The 14,664-nt window shown below is 30.1% G+C and overlaps 1 long non-coding RNA gene across 1 annotated transcript; it reads right to left on the bottom strand.

Annotated features, from left to right (window-relative positions):
* Positions 1-11,675: 11,675 nt before the first annotated feature.
* Positions 11,676-14,360, bottom strand: LOC124888477. Its single transcript, XR_007046723.1, has 3 exons — positions 14,237-14,360; positions 12,589-12,732; positions 11,676-11,827 (listed from the first exon to the last, which is right to left on the bottom strand). It is a non-coding gene; the product is annotated as an uncharacterized LOC124888477 (long non-coding RNA).
* Positions 14,361-14,664: the final 304 nt, after the last annotated feature.

Below are 14,664 nucleotides of genomic sequence, written 5' to 3' on the forward strand. Positions count from 1 at the left end.
AGAAACTTCAAAATCAACCCGTAATTTAAATAAATTTTACAACAAGGAACCAATAACTAGAACAATAGAAGACAGAATATTAGAATTAGAAGAAAAACTAAGAAAATTAGAGATAAGAGTGTACAACAAAGAGATAATTAGAGAAGAAGATTTAGTAGAGGTAGAATTATTAAATACATTTGTTGAAAATAATAAAGTTAAACAAAAAAAATCAATGAATTTACCATTTGAAGGAATGGTATGTAATAAAGAAAAGAAGATAAATACAGTCAAAGTTTTAGCAAGAATAAAAATTCAAGACTATAAGTTTCAGACATTAGCTATAGTTGATTCAGGATGTACAAAAAATATTTTATATAGTAGAATTTTACCAACAAAATTAATTAAAAATTGTCAAAACCTCAACTATCCATGCAAAGGGACGGAACCTATACTACCTATACAGACTATATACCAAAAGCAAAGGTAAATTTTATTAATACTTGTGAAAAATTTTACCAACCATCATATACACTTAGTGAAATACTAGTTAGAGATTTAAACATAAAAGCAGACGTTGTCTTAGGATTAGATTTTATGATACAAAATAATGACGGATGTATTATTACAAAAAATTGGATAATATACTCACTAGTGCAGACACAACCCCTGCTAACTAAATACCATTTCCTTAAAGATAAGACAGAAGAAATAATCGAAAGCTTAAATGATCAAATAAAACTGAAAAAAATCCAACAAAAAAAATCCTAGAATGTGATAAAGGAGAAAATTGTACATGTAATAATAATAAAAAGACAATAATGTATGAACAATTACAAGATTTATTAGTTGTAGAAGAAATAGAAAAAGATTATACTTTAATTGAAATGGATACAGAATTATACAATTTTAAGAAGGGTATACAACAGATAGGAGTAATAAAAGATCAAAAAGACTTAGAAAAAATAATACAAATTCTAGATAAGCTAGAGATAATCAGAGAAAAATCCCTGCAACACTGGAACTCCGATCAAATTACTTGCAAATTAGAAATAATTAATCCAGAATATACTATTAAAACAGCATCTATAGAGGCTATAAATGAAGACCTTAAAGACTTTGAAATACAAATAAAAGAGCTATTAGAATTAGGAATAATTAGAAGATCCACATCAAGACATAGATCAACAACTTTCATAGTAAGAAACCATACTGAAATGGTAAGAGGAAAAGCTAAAATGGTAATAAATTACAAAAGACTAAATGATAATACTATAATAGATGGGTATAAGTTACCAGACAAAACAGAATTAATAAATATAATACAAGGAAGAAAATATTTAGTAAATTTGATTGTAAATCTGGATATTGGCAGATTAAAATACATGAAGATAGTATAGTATGGACAACTTTCACATGTCCAGAAGGACATTTTGAATGGCTGATCATACCGTTCGGATTAAAGATGACTCCTCCAATTTTTCAAAGAACAATGAATAGTATTTTTAGAGACTATAAAAAATTTGTATTAGTATATGTAGATGATATTTTACTCTTTAGTAATAATATGAGAGAACATTTAATACATTTATAACAAGTTTTTAAATTATTTGTCGATAATAGAATAATAATAATAAGTAGAAAGAAAATGGAATTATGTAAAAATAATATTAATTTTTTAGGAGTAGTTATTGGAGATGGCAGAATAAAATTACAACCACACATAACTAAAAAGGGCTTAGAAATGCCAGATAAATTAGACAAGACTAAAGATTTATAAAATTTTTTAGGACTTATAAATTATGCTAGAACTTTTATTAAAGACTTAGGTAAAGTAGCAGGACCGTTATACTCTAAAACAGGATCAACAAGCCAGAAGACCTTTAATACTGAAGATATAAAATTAGTCCAACAACTTAAAAACATGATACAAGACATCCCAAACTTAACGTTATCATTAGAAACGGATTATTCAATAGTTGAGATCGACGGAAGCCTTCAAGGATGGGGAGCAGTATTAAAAGCAAAGCCTAACAAATATAGTGACAAAAAGGATGAAATTTTTGTCAAAAAATATGTGCTTATTCAAGTGAAAAATATAAAGAAAAGGGTAAATTAAATAGCATAGATGTAGAGACACTAGCAGTAATTTACTGTTTGAATAGTTTTAAATTTTATATATTAAAAAATCCAGAAATATTAGTAAGAACAGACTGCGAGGCTATAGTAAAATTCTATTAGAAAATAAAAGAGAAGAATAGTAGTAAAAAGAGGTGCTTAAATTTTCTACATGTCACTTCAATTTATAATATTGTTCTAGAATATATTAAAGATAAAGATAATAACCTAGAAGATCAGCTAAGTAGACTAATAAGAAAAGACAACTAATGATTTTTATTTCTGTATGTAAACAGGCAAAGACAAAGGAAAGGCGGAAGCTTCATCCTCTCAAGACTAATTAAACAAATTACTAAGCAACACTCGTTACAGGCCACTAACAATGTTAGAACATCTGAAATTAGAAAGACTGATCTTCGGACCTCATAATCTCGCCAGTTATGAGCCATTCAATCTGACTTTCAAATTGAAACCAGATGTAAGGGTGGACAAATGACAGATTTGCCTAATCGATAATTTATGGATCTCTTACAACAAGACACCAAAAGATATTAGATACTTTATTTCAGTCCTGAATGCTCTAAGTTATTATTTTACTGAGTAAAATAGCACTAACAGATTTAAATTTTATGTTGTTCTTAGGGAAAAAACACAAGGAGTATTTCAGACATGGACAGAGGTAATGAATTCTGTAAAAGACTATACAACCCCTCTCTATAAAGGCTTTAATGATTTAACAGAGGTTTTAGATTATGTCCGTATAAATTTAAGGCTAAATTATTTTATTACCCCAGCTTTAAGATAAAAAATATAAAAAATTTCTCAATATAATATTAAAAAAAGACACATACATAATTATATTTTATGATCATTGCTCCTCTATGGCTGAAGCTTTTAAAAGACTAAAGCACGCCAATGAGGTTTTAAGACAAGATAATGAAAATCTTGTAAATAAAAAAGGACAAATGTTAGAACATATAAGTATTTTACAAGACCGTATAAACATTCATCATTTTGAACTTTCACAACAGACTCATCCAATTTATGAGACTCAAAAAATTCTAAAGAATTCTCCATTTTCTTCAAAAATGGAAAAACCCACTGTATCAGGTAAAGATACAGCTAGTCCAGCTCAAATGGTAGCTGGTAAAGACTTATCAAATCTGTTAATAGGTGTGCATTCCCCAATGAATGTAGAAATACCTATTGTACCGGGTAATGATACAACTAGTCCAGCTCAAACGGTAGCTGGCAAAGACTTGTCAAATCCGTTGACGGCTGACACTTTGCCAAAATATGTATGGAGAATACTCCCAGCCAGTTTCAAGACCACAGGTACTCAGACTACAGACGAAAGAAGTCCTTCTCAGACTAAGAAAGGTTTCTTCTTGAGAAAAAAGAAATATAGAAAAAATGAAAGTAAACTCTATAAAAAAAATTGTTAGCGGAATAATTGCTCAAATAAATAGCAATGAATTCAGAACCGCCAGAGCCAAGACCCAGAATTTTCTTAATTTCAAGAGAAGAGACAAGATCACCCATAATAGGAACAAGACTAGACTATCAGACGGAGACAGTGACGAGTATGAACGAGACTACAACTCAACCATGGATCAATTTGCACAAGACCCAAATATTGATCAAGATTCAGGAATGAAGTTTGATTCAGAAGATTACACACTCTGGATACATAAGCAATGACGATATCCACGAAAGACAAAATTACAGACGTATGCAATGATGTAACAAATAAATAAATAAACGGATAAAGTAAAGACATAGCCATGTGATCGTGGGCCCCATCCAAGTTACCAATAGTTTTGCTAAAGATATAATCATGTGATCGTGGGCCCCACCTAAGTTGCCAAAAGTCTTGCTAAACTTTTATCAAATATTTTAAAGAAAGGATTTGAAATCCATTGAAGAAAAGATTTGAAGTCCACAAATGCCTATAAATACCCCATTTGGAAGACTTAAACATAACAAGTTAGAGAGAAAAAATCAAGAGTGAGAAAGTTCTTAGTTTTTCATAAAGTTCTTAGTTTTCAAATTTTGTAAGTTAGTTCAAAAAAAAAGTCTACATTAGTTTTTTAGTTCTTCATTTCCGATAGCTATCAAGTTTTTAGGGAACTCCCGAAAGGGAAAACTCACTTCTTCCTTAAGACATGTAAGTAGTCGTTACATAGATCTTTGTATATTTCTCCTAAGTTTGTAAATTATGTTGAATTAATGAAGTTCATATTTTTTCTGTCACATGTGCTTTAATTATTATAAGATTTGAATTGCCGGCGGTTCACTTCCAGTTTTCTGGTCTTGTAAAATTAGTAAATTACTTATAAACATACCCCCAATATATGGTTATTCTCTTAGTATTTTAGCAATAACGATGGACTAATCTATAAATTTCTAGGGATTTGAAAAGTCCGCAGAAGATTAAAAAGGGACTGTTGTTATTCTCCCGGGGTGTGATTAAAGAAGATATTGCTAAAATACCTAAAACTGAAGAGAAAGAAACGAACAGAGTATAAAATTAAAAAAATACAAAAATATTTTATTTTTGGGAGAAAATATACTTTGATCTTTATGACTTGGACACTTACACTGGATTAAGGACAACCAAGGAAGGAGTACTAAGTAGGATTTTACACCATATAAAAACCACATCCGCATTAACTCTGCTTTATTTTCTCATATCTACTTACCTGCTTTAATTACTTATTTATTTTGGTTCACTTATATAATTTATATACGCTTTACTATTATTATATATCTATTATTATTATTATTATTATTATTATTATTATTATCTGTTTGTCTATTAATATATATTATATTATATTATTATTATCTGTCTATTATTATTGGTATCAAAGCCCTAAGATTATAATAAAAGCTCTGATTCCAAGATTCTATTATATTATATGTATAATATAATATTATTAATATTATAATAATTATTATACATCTCAATAATAATCTCAGACAATAGAATTATTATTTATCCAATTTATTATTTATTAATAATAATACCTAATGTAACTATATGTCTAGACATAATAATGTATTTAATAATTATTAGGTATTATTAGACATTATTATTTACTAATAATAATACCTAATTTAATACCATTACTATTCATAATAATGTCTAGACAATTATTATGTCCTAATTTAATACCTAATAATACATAGTATGTATTATTGGTCCATAGAGTATGTACTTTGTTTACAAAATTGTATTTATATATATATATATATATATATATATATATATATATATATATTTATAAAGACTATTTTAATTTTTTTTTTCTCCATAAATATGAAATTTGAGTCGTTGAAATAATAAAACTATTTAATTAGTATATGGAGTATTAATTATAGAGTCATTTATTATTACAATATTAAAAAAATAGAGTAAAAATAACAAAAATAGAAAAAAAAACTCAAAAAAAGGCGAAAAAAATGATATTTGGATATTTAGTGCCACGTGACCTTGAGCTTTAACTCAACCTCAAAAGTTAGTTAAAAGAGAGGTTATTCAAATTATATTAAAGAGATTACTCGTTGATGTAGACTCTTCACACTCTCCCCACACTCAAATTTGGATATTTAGTGCGTGTGCAACTTTATGTGGGGACTCAACATTTCAGATATGGATTAAAATGAATCGTGTTTTGATATCATGTTAAAGGAATGAAATTTGAACCTATGTCAACTCTATAAATTAGCTCAAGAGGTTTGACTTTTCAAATTATATTAAAGAGGCTACTCGTCCCGTAACAACTGATGTGACACTCTTTACCCACCTCCCCCCACCACCCTTCCTTATGTCACCTCTAGAATCAGATATTTGGAGCATCAAGAATTGAATATGTAGGCTCAACATTAAAAAAATAATACCTAATTGAAATGAATTCTACCCTGATATTATATTAAGAGAATGAACTTTAGACTTAATTCAAGTTCAAAAATCAGTTGAATAGATGAGTGTTATCTAAATCATATTAGAGAGATCGTGTAATATTTTTTAAAGGATCGATATTAAACTCTTCACGTTTGAAAGGAACATAAAACAAGTTTAATATTTTTAAAGAGAATCATTTTAACAAGTTGAGTAGGAATTTGTAGTGTAGAGAGTAGTGTGAAAGAGGAATATATGATCATAATAATAATCGGATGAATAGTAAGTAATTTGTCCTATTAAAACAGTGAGATTTTGGAGATCGAAGAGGACATTGAATTGTAACGGCAACACACAAAATCAACGTGGGTGTCTGTATTTGTGTGCCACCCAACCACATAAGCAGCCAAATGTTTTCACGTGTAGCCTGTGAATTCTCTTACATAAAACAAAATTGTATTATTATGGTTAATTTTTCCTACAATTAGTTCATGTTTTAGTCTCATATAACAATGATGTTGTAGTTTATTTCTGGTCCGGGTGACCCTCTGGCAGAGATGATTATGTTTTTTTATTGTAATACTACTTGTTACAAGAATTTTCTTTTATCTACTATTCTTATCTTTTTTAAAAAAAATTAAGTTATTAATGATTAGATAAGCGAAAAATTACCCTCTCAAATGTCAAATTATAGAATAATGTAACATATCGATCCTTGATTTTGAGAATTAGAGCTAAATTTTGTGCTTGGAAGCTTGAATTAAGTCATATTTATTAGTCCTTTTTTAATGTATGTGACATTATTTGACAAAGTAAGAAGTCTAAAAAAGAAAAGAAAGATTTTTTAAATTTATTTCCAAAACAAGCATTAGATATTTGTGGGGATATGAATCATCTCCTTAAGTGGTCTTTGGGAATAAATTATCCTAGAATCAATTATTTTGAGATTAAATATCCCCGAATAAGTTATCCTACCATATATGTGAGATAACTTATTCGATCACAATAGTATAAATAATTAGATAAATAATTTTGAGACTAACTAAAACGATAAGTAAAACGCAGGATAAAATATTCCTGCAATTTATCTCAAAATTATTATATCTTATAACTCACACCAAATGACTCATAACACTCTATTTGGACGATGGTTTGTCGTGGATGGTATGGTATGGTTAGTATGTGAACCATGTTTGTTTTAATTATTTCTTAAATTTATGGTATAGTATGATTTAATTTCATGGTTTGATAATCATGAAAATCCTCATTTTATGTAACCATTGATTTGGTGTATCTCATGGTTTGCTTTTTTTATTTTTTCAATTATATCGTTAGATAATATTATGTTATCCTATTTTATCATTTATTCCATATTATTAAACTCCACCAACCCTCACCCCACCAGCCTCCCACCCCACGCTAATTTTTTTAATCTTTTAAATTTCTACTCTGGAAAAATTTTAATTTTTTTCTATCACCCCCCCCCCCCCCCCCCCACACACACAAACCCCCACCCCATTTTTTAAAAATGCTTTTAAAAGTTCAAAAAATTTTCTTATCCTACCCTCATCCACCCCCCACTTACCGGACCCTCTTTCCCATTAATTTCTTTTTTATTTTTTCAAAAGTTTCAAAAAAAAAATTCTTAACCTCACCCCATCCCTACCAGCCCCCCTCCCCCCCCCCCCCAAAAAGAAAATAATTTTTTAATTTATTTTTTTATTTTCAAAATTTTTCTTCTTACCGTACCTGCTACCCCGATCCTCCACTCCACTACTCCCACCCCCGAATAATTTTTTTCTTCTTGTCCTACCCTCTTATCCTATTCGTTTTTATTATTTTGTGTTGAATATATACACATGCATTTAGAAAAAAAAATTCTACTTGAATAACAGACACAAGAAAATAAGTAAGAAATAATTTATTTTCTAAAAAATATTTATTTTATATATACCAAACACACACATAACATACAAAAAAGATGCATGCAAATTTTGTACTTGTCGTTGCTGTCACGTCTCAAAACACCAAAAAAAAAAAAAGAAGAAATTTGTTACTGTAAAAATTAATTCGATTACATTTATTTTGATCTAATGTTTTATTAATTTTGGTATAATTTACATAAATTTAACAACTTAATATATTTACTTGACATAATTTGTGATAAATTAGTGGAAAAAAATTATTTTATTAATAATTATTGATAAATTTAACATTTATAATAATCAAAGACATTTTAGTAAACTTACAAGTTACGATACAATACGATACCATCAAATCAAATAATAAAATTGTTATTAAACAACAGTGAACGATACAGTTAATCCAAACATTATATTGTACTGAACTGTACTGTATACTATCATACATTATGAAATCATGGGAAACCACCATCCAAACAAAGTGTAAGGTTAAAGGAGAATTTTAAAGTTAAATTATTTCTAAATATAGAAATGTAACCACCCTTGTGGTGATTCTTTTTATTTTTGAGCATTTTTAGCGTTTTTACCCTCTTGTAATTGCTTTATGATATTTATAGTTTTAGGATGTGGTTGACACAGTTTTTGAGGTGATTTGGTGAGAATTAGACAAATATTTTACTCCGGAAGGTTTGAAAGTTTTTATGGTTGACTAACTCAACATTTGTGGATATCAAAGTCGAAATTAAATCTTGAAAGTTCTATTAGCTCAAGAATGTAAATTTTGGCTTGCTTTGACGTTTTGGTTCGAGTCCCGAGGCATTCGAATGGGTTTTAAGTAGTTGGTTGGAAATTTGAAGTTTTAAAGGCTAAGTTTGGCTTCCGTCTACATATGGACAAAAGACCTCAATTAGTTCTTTTTATGGTTCCATTGAGTCTGAAATGGAGTTTTCAATCTAATAGCATATTTGGTTTGTATTCACAAAATTTCAAGGACCCAATCAAAGATTTTAGTTATTTCCTATTAGCTGGTGCACCAGATCTAGCGCAGGTCAAGTTACTCTTCGCGTTCGCGATGGCCCTGTCGCGTTCACGAAGAGCAGATAGGGTGTTTATCATGTTTGCGATACGAGTGTTTCCTAATAGTTAGTTAAGACTGGGTCAGGATAATGACCTATCACGTTCGTGATGGCTAGGCCGGATCAGTTGTCACGATCCAACTAGCTGGACCGTGGGGGCACCTATTCTACCCACTTAGATAGGAGAACTTATGCCACCCAATCAAAATATATGAAAGACTATTAAGTAAAATCATAAAACTGATAATTGTTTTCTCAAAATAGTACAACCTTTATGATACAACCACAACAAGAAATTAAAATATACCACAATAAAAAATTAAAATTTTTTCCAAAGATCTAGCCTAGACATGTATAAGATCATCTATGTAAAGGAAAGGATAACAGAAGACCCAACTTTCACCATGAAAATATTGCGATTCAATTTCTCAGATCATGACGACACCTACTTTAGCCTATCAGTAGGTAAGTGAGCCATATCCCGCAATGGCAAGTAACGGGCTGACAAGCGAAAGATACGTGAAGTAAGGAAATATGCATAAAACTAAAAATAAATAAGTAATGAGAATAGGGATATACATAAATGAAGGATGTTATACACTAGAGGGAAAAGGATAAAATAAACAAAATGAGTTTTCTACGATCTGGTAAGGTCAGTACAAGAGTCACTATAATAAAAGAGATTACTAGACAAAGTGCTGAAATATACATCATAGTCTCAGAATATACAAAATAAGACTATCTAAATAATTGAAGGAGGGGGATCAACTCCGAAATCTAAAAGGCTCACCTAATCTCCGATCAACGGCACCGTTCGAGGATACCGTCAGTGGTGGTTACTCGTGCTCGGATCAACATTAGGAAAGGAACACAGACATATAGTATGAGCAACAAAATCACGGATACTCAATAGGTATTATAGGTCGACTGAGCTTTAATACAAGAAAAATATAAATAAACTGTCAGGATGTAAACTAAAGTCACTACTAAAGGGGTAGAAATGAAAATAATAGGCTATACTAGCCAGATACGATGTATATGGGATATAAGTAACTCAAAAGCAAAAATAAAAATATAAGTATAACCTAGTTGGGGGACCCATAAGCCCAAAAGGAACACACAGAGAAGAGTAAACCTAAGCTACCATAAGCACATTGAATACAATTAAAGGATAAAGATAAAGTAAGGATGAGATACAACCGTAATGAATATAAAATGACTCATTATATGTGCCATGCATACCTTGTGCTCCCGCTTCCCAGTCATAGCCTCCATTCTATCGGAATTCACTAATTTTAAAACCCCAGTTCAATAATGATAATAATAATAAATGTCAGACGCAAACAAAACTCATAAATAATAACTATATATAGATACCAAACTCGAATTGAAACTCATGAGTAATAATCAATATATATATCGAACTCAAACCAGAACTTATAAAAAATAATCAGTATATATATCTCAAACTCGAACTAAAACTTATAAGAAATAATCAATGTATATATATATATATATATCACACTTAAATCGAAACTTATAAGCCAAGAATTAGTATCAATATCCCTGAGTTTTACCTCATCTCAACTCCATTTAGCCATAAATTTGCATTTTAGATGGTCAAATCCATCCTAATTAATAAGATGAAAAACACAATGTAAGGTTAAATGGTACTCTACCCATGGTGGCTAAGCTAAAATAGGCACATAAAAAAATCTAAGTCAACTCAAACTAAGGTAATATCCTAATGAAGCATCTATATGATCATCAAGATAATGATCAAAAGGGGCGTTATTCTAAGCATCATGTCTTTAAATCGGCAATCGAACCCACTATAAAATCTCGAAGACCCAATCTAAGGGAAGCACATACCCAAACCTGGGCTAAGGCTTCTCAATCCCAATCCAAGGTAGTAAAGGAACTAAGTTTGGTTCTAAAGGGTACTAATAGACTAATATAAGGAAAACTAGGGTCGAATTCTATCAAAAAGGGCCCATAATTTGATGATTAAGGCAGTAGATGCTAAATGACAACTAAGCTATAAGTACCCACCCATAACTAGCACAATATCCTACTAATATTGTAAGAAAGCAAAATCTAGGTGATAGGTAAGCCTAGCCTATCTGAATGTCATTGAAAGTACACAAGAACTTATATAATAGAGTTTTCCCCTTTCGAGTAGCCTTCAACCGCTACCATACTATTTAAATAATGTTCTATATATCAAGACAATAAAATCAATACTCACAATGTAAAATTATGCTCTGAATCAGGAACCGACCTACAAATTTCCCATGTAGACTACTTGCAAAATCACAAAATTTAAATCGTCGCAACGTCTCTCTAAACTCAAGGACTATTTTCCCCCAAATTTAGGCATAATCCAAGCTCAAAATAAACCCACAATAGAGGGAATTAGCATGAAAGAAGGCCAAGCTTCCCATATTCAATACCTTCCGGCTCAAGGTGTTCGCTACCATATTCGACTTGATCAAATGGTAAAGAATAGAGAGATTTTCATGACCCAAATTATCAGATCGTGATGGTACCTACTCTAATCACCTAGATAGGAGAATTCCTTACCATCCTTTCAACATGATATGCCAAAATTTTGAGATAAGCAACAAAATACCAAATTCTCATTACAACAAATTTTACAAATATATAAATGCCGAATGAAAATCATCTAAGGACCTAGTCCAAATACACAAGAGCTTCTAGTATAACGAATAAAAAAATAAGACACAACTTTCACTATGAATGAGCAGAATAAAAATATTGGAGATCACTATCCACATTATCTGTGAAACATCAACTGATTTTGCAACCTATACCCAAAGAAAAATATAGCAAAAGTAGTATCAATACAAAAAACACATACTGGTAGGTATCATTGACCCACCAAGGTTAGATCACGTAAACACAATATAGAAATAACCAGAAAAAAAATATGACAGCTTATATAACAATTTAATTCGTAACACTTCATCCACTTATGCTATTTGTATCCCTTGTTTAACTATGAGTGTTTCCATTCTTATTCCTGTTAATCATTAATCACCTTCACATCAAGTATCATCTATCCTAAATCTCACTTGTTTAATCCCAATAGTTATTAAGTCAATCTATTTCACTTATGCCTTAATTAACCTCATTGTTAAATGAAAATCAATAATCATCACCTTGTAACATAAATAACTATGTACGCACATTATAATAAGTACCTCAATTTTATGACACTTAGCCTTTTTATATAACTCTACAACTTCAGTCAGGAGACAACTAGTCAAGTCAAACCATAAACAATCGCTAAATCTAACAATATCCAAGTCAACAAACCATGGCTCTAACTATATCCAAGTCAACAAACCATGACTCTAACAGCAAGAATCTCAAAATATATGACAAGTAACTGCATCGCACAATAATCCCAAATATACCAAGCAACATCATAATCTATTTCACTAAGGAACCCATAATAACAACCGCATTATAGCTTTGTCCTCTCTTGAAACCAATATAAACAACAATAATAAAAATAATAATCATATAGTCGGTCCACTCAAGGAACCGACACACTAATACATACCTTGTACATACATGCTAAGAGATTTATGATATTCCATTAGTTATGAACTGTAGGGGATGATCTTTTATGCATGTACTATACCGAAGTGGTACCCGATCCAAACAATGAATCATATCAATCAATCCTGTGAGGATGTCCAAATACCTGTACATCCCACAATAATAATCGATATCACAACAATCACAACCACAATAAGAATAAGCAATTATACTTGTATAGTCAATAAGTCTATAATATAACCTCATTATATGTGATTAACACTTAGGATTTCATTTATCAATTACATTCCTTAAGTATTCATTGCAATAATAAACAACCACCCATATACTTGGTCAACTCAAATTAATCAATTTATGTAAACCATAATGATACTTTAATACACTAAATCACATGTAGATATGAATCATTGATTTCATCATTACAGTATGTTTGGGGACCAATCTCTGGCTTATTCAAGTAAGCATTATCAAGCCATATTGATTAAATTCAAGTAGTCATTTTAGGAGTGCATGTTCGACCAAATGGAGTCTAAAATCTAGTAATTCATTCATTGATTGAATCTTCCTTTATTCATACCAAAATTGAGAATTTTGCTATTATCTAGCAATCCTTACATTCAACTCATTACTAGGTTTAAGATCCCACTCTATTAACCAATCATTCAACTCTATTAAACTTATACTCTAGTTTTAGTCATACACGTTTAATACCTTATTTTTGTAATTCTAGACTTAACTTGACTTTAGGCTCTTAAGTTATACCACCATCTCTTATCATAATTTATCCGCATAACTATACTCCGCAAATATATTCCATGTTTCAAGCATACATAATAACAAGTTCACCCCTTTTAAGGTATTAAAGATGAGTCATTAGATTATAAGCTCTCATAATCTCTTTATCATCATCTATATTAACATAATTCACATTACAATCCATCAGGGAGTCATACAAACACAAAACACTCATCAAATACTCATAAATTAACATAATAACACATACTGAAGTCCTTACTACATTAAATTCATATTTTATCCATCCAAACTCCATGCCCACAGGCCTAAGCATTATTACTCCCGTCAAATCTATATTATGAATATGATTACTAACTATAATCTACTACTCATAAGCCATAACCTACCTGGACGCCAAGCTGTTGCATTAAATAATTGAATTATCTTTCTTCTTCTTCATTATGTTTTCCAAGGCTAATTATATTACAAACAATAATCATAAGATTAATTAAAAAAAATACTCTTCAGACATATACCTTGAAAATTCAAACCCACTAGTTCTACCCTTATTCATGGTTTAAAAGTTTACCCAAGGATCAATGAGTCATCAAATAGTTCCTTCAAGTTCAATCCAACTCCATTAATGAAGTTTTAAAGCTAAGGTCCCACCTTTATTGAATTCAAGGCCCCCAACTATCAACTTTCATATTTTTAAACCATAATTTCATACCAGGAAGAATTAATTCACAATATAAAATCAATTCTTGATAAAAATACGTATACCCATGAATTTTTTTTCATAAATTCATGAACCTAGGGTTCTAAACCACAAGAATTTCACCATAGTTTTTCCATTCTAGTGTTTCTAGAAGATAAACTGATTAATCAACTTTACAAATAAGTAAAAATCTTACCTTAACGAAGAATTTCTACTCAAACCAAGAGAAAATCACACCTATATGAGGAGTGTATGCCTTTCAATACTTTTGCTCCCCACGATGCCTTGGTGCATTTTTTCTATTCCTCTTGAATGCCTTTTAATACATTGATTTAGACTATTAAATTATTCATAATAAATCAAAAATCAATAGAGAGAATATAAAAAAATAGATAGTTTACCGACTTATCAGTTACCACACATAAATAAAAATCCTCTTCTCAGTCATAAATCATATGCTGAAAGTACTTCTGAACTCAATAATTTCTCCTATGGTGTCACTATTTTTTGCATTTTCAAATTTCAAAATGTAAATCCTGATGATTTTATCTATAGTAGATTATTTCTGTTATTTAGTTAAATTTGACTAATTATTATTTTGTTATATCTGTTGTTCGCCAATCT

This window comes from Capsicum annuum, chromosome 1, assembly GCF_002878395.1.
Source record: "Capsicum annuum cultivar UCD-10X-F1 chromosome 1, UCD10Xv1.1, whole genome shotgun sequence".
Lineage (NCBI taxonomy): Eukaryota > Viridiplantae > Streptophyta > Magnoliopsida > Solanales > Solanaceae > Capsicum > Capsicum annuum.